Source organism: Melanotaenia boesemani, chromosome 14 (genome assembly GCF_017639745.1).
Source record: "Melanotaenia boesemani isolate fMelBoe1 chromosome 14, fMelBoe1.pri, whole genome shotgun sequence".
NCBI classification, from domain to species: Eukaryota; Metazoa; Chordata; class Actinopteri; order Atheriniformes; family Melanotaeniidae; genus Melanotaenia; species Melanotaenia boesemani.
The window spans coordinates 29,368,972-29,375,726 of NC_055695.1; positions in this window are offsets into that span (position 1 = coordinate 29,368,972).

Genomic DNA, 6,755 nt, shown 5'->3' on the forward strand with positions numbered 1-6,755 from the left:
TGCGTGGGGTGGGGGGCCAACTTCACGCAGGTCTAAGACATTCATGGAGGTGGATTGCTGCCTGTGTGTGCAAATTTAATGTGCACACTCAAGTGCATGATAAAGCATTTTCATCGTGGTGATGGCCTTTGATCCTGAAACTCTCTTCTCCTCAGACACCTCCACAGTAGCTTGATGAAAAGGAGCAAACACAAGAAGTGCTTCTCCTATGATGGTAAACTCATCAGCAGTCAGTGGAGTTATGTCTGTTTGTAGTGGGGCAAGAGATACCTACACTGGTTCCTTCTCATCATTTAGCCTTGCCAGCATTTGATATGTGCTGTTCCAACGTTTTGATACCTCATTGATAAGTTGTAGCTCAGGAGGAAGAGCAGTTGTCTTCCACCAGGAAAGTCAATGGATCGATTCCTGGCTTCTACTGACTACATGTCAAAGTGTCCTTGGGCAAGACATTTAACCCCACGGTGCCTCCCGATGTGCCTATGGGGGTGTGAATGTGACATGTAATGTAAAGCACTTTGAGGGGTCAAACTGACTGGAAAAGTGCTTTCAGGGTTGGCTGTCCCATCTGTTACTGCAAGCTTCTCTTTGGCTGTGGTGCTTGATCTGGAGTATGTTACATTTAGCCCAGATTTGTGTCTGATTGATGTAAGTGTAGTGTGTTAATAACACGATTTCTACATGAATGTATGCAGTGTACATGAATGCAGATTTTGAAGAATTCTTGTAGATGAAATCATGTTTGGTGCTGCATTGGTCACAAGACACTTTACAGAGGAGTCAGTCGGTGCCAGTGGTTCTGGGCATGCCCGGGTGTGCTGCCACAAGGTGGGTTAGTGCATTCACTGATATCTGGTTGTTGCCCCGCAACCCAGGGTATGGCCTGGGGTCAGGAGGAGTGGTATGAAGGGTATGAAGGGGGTTTCAGGGGATCGTAGGGGGAGGTACTAGGGTGTGTTTAGGGGGTAGACTGGGGTGTGTGAGTGTGTGTGTGTGTGTTGGTGGGACAGCCACTCAGTCAGCTTTTCTTTGCCTTTAGATTACTGACCACTGCTGCCACCTCATGCAAAGATAGAGATAATGATGACTCCTCTGTCCTCGCACTGATGCTCTATTCATCAATTTGAAGGCCAGAAAGTTAACCAGACAAACTGATCAGCTTTTCTTTTTTTGTTTCTGCACCTTCTTGTGTACTCGCACAAGAGTGTTACTTTGTGCACAGCTTCAGTCTCAACATGTGACCTGTGTGGTGCTCCTGTAGGCAAGTTCCATTGTGTGTTATGAGCAGTGATGTAAAAGATTGATGGTATCATTAAACAGCCTCCGCTGCTGAAATGAAGGATTCCTGACAGTCTTCTCTCATTTTCTGTAATTACTTTTTGGATGACCTACAGTCCAAAGAAAGACAGGAGACTAATTCTGCAGAAGCTAGTAGAGTTTCATTTGGGTTTTATCAAAGGAAGCTTCATTTATTCTGGTCATTAAGGCCAGCCTGACCTGGCTGATGAACCACTGTTTTAACAAGCTTAAATCAGGATATTTTCAATTTCCAAAGCTGCCTCGTAAATAACCCGGTCCAGTGAAGCAGATAAAGCTCTGCATTATGGGAAGTGTTTGTATAAACCTCTCTTCCAAAATGCAATGTAATGCTTTTGATTCCAAAAAACTAATAAAGGCTTTTTTTTTCCTGAGCCAAGGCCATCTGTTTTACTCCTTTCTGCTCCAAAGTGAGGTGTGGCTCAGACAAAGTGTTATTGCACTTTTTCAGTCTAACTTCCCATTGACACAGGAAGCCAGCCAGCAGAGACTTACACTCCACAGATAACACAGATAGACAAACACAGACAAGCAATTTTAGCTCTTATGTTCACCTGACTGATGGCTGATCGAGGAAACTGAAGTATTTCACATGTCAAATCAACGTTATCACTCTCCTTGTTGGTGTTTTTTAAGTCAAATAAAATTTCATAAAGCTCTAAACAACAGCGGTCCATATCATGTAAAGGAATTGGGTCCTAAACAATCAATAGTTCTGAAAGATTTTGTGCCGCTCAGACCTGTCCCTGCAGATGATCAGAAAAAGGCTACAATTCAGGGTACGAGTGTGATGGAAACTGTTTCTGTCTTTTATTACAGAAACATCATGAAAACATGGATCCATCCTGCCTTGGGTATTGTTTCTTCACAGCAGCATCAGGCCAGATGTTTATTATATTTAGCACTTTTATACCTGCATTCAGTTTGAAGACAGAAATTAGGGAGTCATGTTTGTGTTTTTTGGGGGGGGGTGTGACTGTGTGTGAAAGACACTTTAATGAGTGTGTGGTTTGTTTTTTTTTAAAAGCTATGTTATCTGTTATCTCTTATGTTATATGAAGGCTTGTTTTATTTTAATATGCTTGATTTTTTTTATCATGTAAAGCACTTTGTGTTGCCTTTGGTATGAAAAGTGCTTAATAAATAAAGTTTGATTTGATGATTTGATTTGATGAATGCTTCAGTCTGCTGGTGGTAAGAAGCTCAGATCATCTCCACCTGCTTTCTAGAACATGACGATGAGTTCACTGGACTCAAACGGCCTCCACAGCCACCAGATCTCAGTCCAGTAGAGCAGCTTTGGGATGTGGTGGAACAGGAGATTCTCATCATGGATGCAGCCGACAAACCTGCAGCAACTGTGTGATGCTGTCATGTCAGTATGGAGCAAAACCTCTGAGGAATGTTTCCAACACCTTGTTGAACCTATGACACTATGAATTAAGGCAGTTCTGGAGGAAAAAAGAGGTCCAACCTGGTACTAGAAGGTGGACCTGATCAGTCTGGATAAATCTTTTATGTGGCTTGAAAAAGCTTGAACATATAACTCCAGCATTCCTTCATTTGCTTTCTGTCAATTTCCAGATGGATTTTAAGATTCTGTTGCTTACTTTTAAAGTTTATATTGGATCGGCCTTTCTTAACATCGACACCCTATACAAGCACTGAGGTCAACCTGCCAGTTTTTCTCAGATGTTCAAAGATCCACATTAAAACTCTGAGGTGATCAAACATTTTCAGTGATTGCCCTAGCTTACCTTTTTATATATGCACCACCCAGACCATATATTTAAATGGTTGCTTACGTCTCACCTCCTTCCTCGGCTTTCAACTCGAGTAGAAGATGACATCTAGAGTTTGTATGATAATGTGTGTTCATCTCATGAGGACCACATACATCTGACATTTACTGACATCAAGTATTCATCCTCTGGGAGTGCTGAATCTTGGGATCATTGTCCATTATTGTCATTCCCAGAGCCACTAGGATGGATACAGCACAGCTAGGAAATTGATCCTTTAAAAACACCTCATATAAACAAATTCCAGTGCTGGGCAGATGAACTCTGGGGGATGCCAGATGTAAAGAAGAACCAAAGATGTGTGTGTTCAGCTCAGTCTTTATTGCCTTGGTGACCCCTGTCTCTGTTCACAGTATGGCAATCTTCCAGGAATCACTTAACTGCTGTGATAAAATACTCTTCCCATCCAAACTACGACTCTGTCCTACATGCAACCTCCCATGTCCTGTCCTGAACCAAGCAGCTGGATCACACTCTGAGGGTAATTTATACCTTGAAGGTCATGAAATGCACCATGATGCTATCAGAGTTAGACATACTTATATCAGGACATTATGAGGATGTTAATCATATTAAAGATTCAGTGGAAAGCACTCAGCAGATATTATGTGTTTTGGTTTTAATTTGTTAGTAAACTGGAAACTACTGTTAAAGTGGTGGCCGGACGTTTTCAATCATTCCTCACCCATTAATGATTTTAGATCCCTTTTTCCTTTTTTTTTTTCTTTTCTTTTCTTTTCTTGGCATTATCTAAGTGAAAAGCTGTTTGGATGATGAGCTTTGTGGTAAAGCACATTACTTTTACCATTACCAGCTGATGCAAATCAACATTTTGATGTGGTTTTGTGTTTCCAGGCTTCGGCTAAATCTGTGTCCAGAATTCAACTGACCATTAGCCTCGTGCTTGGTCTCCACCTGATTATTAGAGAAAGATTTCAATTTGAAGCTGGAAAGAAGCTGCAGTGTGTAAAGCGTTAGAGCTTTTTCATGTACATTACAAAAAGCATGTATATATATACAGTATATATATGCTTTTTGTAATCTTCTTTTATTTATTTATTTATTTGTTCACTCATTTAAATCTTTGAATTTTATTTTATTTTAGTACACATCCAGCTTAAGAGCTTTATTCATTTAAAGAAAAAAAATTACTTTTTAAAATATATTTTTGCTATGTAAAACAAATTTATTTTTATTTATTTTATTATTTATTTATCATTCATTCAAAACCTTTATAATCTATTATTATTCAGTGTCACCCCACAAGCTTTTTAATCAAACAAAAATGTTAGTTAGTTAGTTAGTTAGTTAGTTAGTTAGTTAGTTAGTTAGTTAGTTAGTTAGTTAGTTAGTTAGTTCGTTTGTTTCCTTTTTTTTCAGGGTATGATGACACTTTTAAAGAGTCTTTCATTTTAATAATTATTATTATTTTCTTATTTATTTATTTGTTTATCATATAAGCCCTTTTAATTGAAAAATACTGGATTACTTTTATTTCCTAATTTAATTATAATTCCTTGACAAGAGTAATAACGTACCATTGTTACCTGTAGCAGCAGCTCCTGTCTTTGTGGAGACGTTGTGAAGGTCACCGCTGCTCAGGTGATTTTAACTCTTCTGGTTTGTTTAATCTGTGACCACATAAACTTTAGAAACTACTCTTATTTTGTTAGTGAAATCTCGTAAAGTCATTTATAATAGCTCTCAAACAAAAGAAGTGCAATAGAATTAGAAAGATTATCCCTCAGAAATACCATGATTAGGAGAATAAGGAGATCTAGTCCTCAGTGTGTGATCGATGCTTTATGTGCTTACAGCGACCCCCAGTGGTTTTAAGGTTTACTGCAGTCATTAGTTAAAGAAGTGTAAACTTAAGGCTCAAAGACAAAAAAGACAATGGAGTTCATCATAGATTTTTTTTTACCACTTTTTTTCTGAATTTCTTAGATTACCTCATCACTAGGTTAGTTCCAGCTCATACTGTTTGCAACATGAGCTTTTTAACTTCTGAAAGCACTTATAATAAGAATATGCATACGTCGACATTTAGGCTTCGCAGCTTTCCACCCATCCTACCATGATACACTGCTATATTTACTTTCTTTGACCTCCACATATCCCCTGGTTCATGATAAAGGCTTCTCTTTGTGCAGTGTGACAGAGAGCTCTGACAGGCACAGAAACCAAATGTCACACGGAGTGTGAAACTCCATATCTGGCCTGAACACTGACAGAATAATAAACATCTCTGCACCATGAGAGCACTGCACATGCATTAGATGATGCATAATTTACTAAGGCTGTATAGCAGAATGAGACAGCAGCAGCTTTCATGACCTGCTCTGTGTGACAGGTGTGATTTATTGTTTATGAATATGATCCAGATGTTATTAATGAGAGTGCGCTGGGTTTGCTTGAATGCAGCCCGGAAGTAGAATTTTCTGCCTAAATGATCCACGCTGTTTCTTCTACTGCATGTTTAATTCTTTTTTTCAGTCAAATTTACCTAGTTTTATTTTGCTGAGCGAATACAGAACGGATGCTCACTTTACTGTGGTGTAAATGTCATTTTAAATAGACTCACTTGCCAATTTTTCCCACATTAATTCACACTAACAACCTGCAACATGAACATGAAAATACATTTTAGAAGCATTTGCTCAAACATCTAAAACCAATAAGTGAAATTTAATTTACAAAGATATTTTAACCTTAATTTACTACTTTGCAGAAGGTGTTATGGCAGTAACAGCGGCTGTGGGCCGTCCTGGATAAGCCTCTGCAGCATTTTCCATATGCTGCACATTTTGTTTTAATTCTGTTTGCTAAACTCTGAGTTGGCTCTCAGTTGCTGTTACAGTTAATTGTGGTGAATGCAAAACCCTGCATTAACATTTTAACTGTGTCTTTTCTGCAACAAACAGCTGAACCAGGTCAGGAGTGCTGAGATGGTTCAGAATCTTTCCTGTCTAATGGGTTCTTCTTCATGCTCATGATGTAATCACCTTCTTCATGTTTACTCAGTGTGGTTGGATGTCCAGATAAAGGATCTGCCAGTGTAAAAAGAGTGATACTTTAGTTTTTATTTCTCTTCTCTATGTTCCCTAACCCAGAGGCAAAGGTAATAGGCAGAGGCCTTTCATTATGGCAGAGAATATTTAGGTAAATAACAGTGGTAAAAGTAAGTATGACTGGTCCTGTGTTACCATAGCCACCTCAACATACGTATGTTTAGACCCTACATTTATCCCACTGAAATATGCTCTTTAAATTAATACATCTGCTGGTGTTGAAGGAAATATCCGAATGAATATATTTCATTATTATAATGACTCCTTTGCATTAACTGTGTAGAATTCAAAAGTTGTTTTGTTACAGTTCTGCTGTTTATATTTACTTACAAACTTTACCCAAATTGCCTGAGTTAAATCCAATAAAAAAAAACCTAAAGGTCATAAAGAATCATTCAGATTTAGCTGTTAGATGATGTATTTCATGTTCTTTCTTCTTCCTTTTTTTGTATTATCCGTATATGAATGAAAAATAAAGAGGTAAAATTATTTTAAATGTATCCTACCTCGGTTATTACTGGTATCAGTATTGGTGATGCTGGCCCTGTATTTACCTACATGGCAT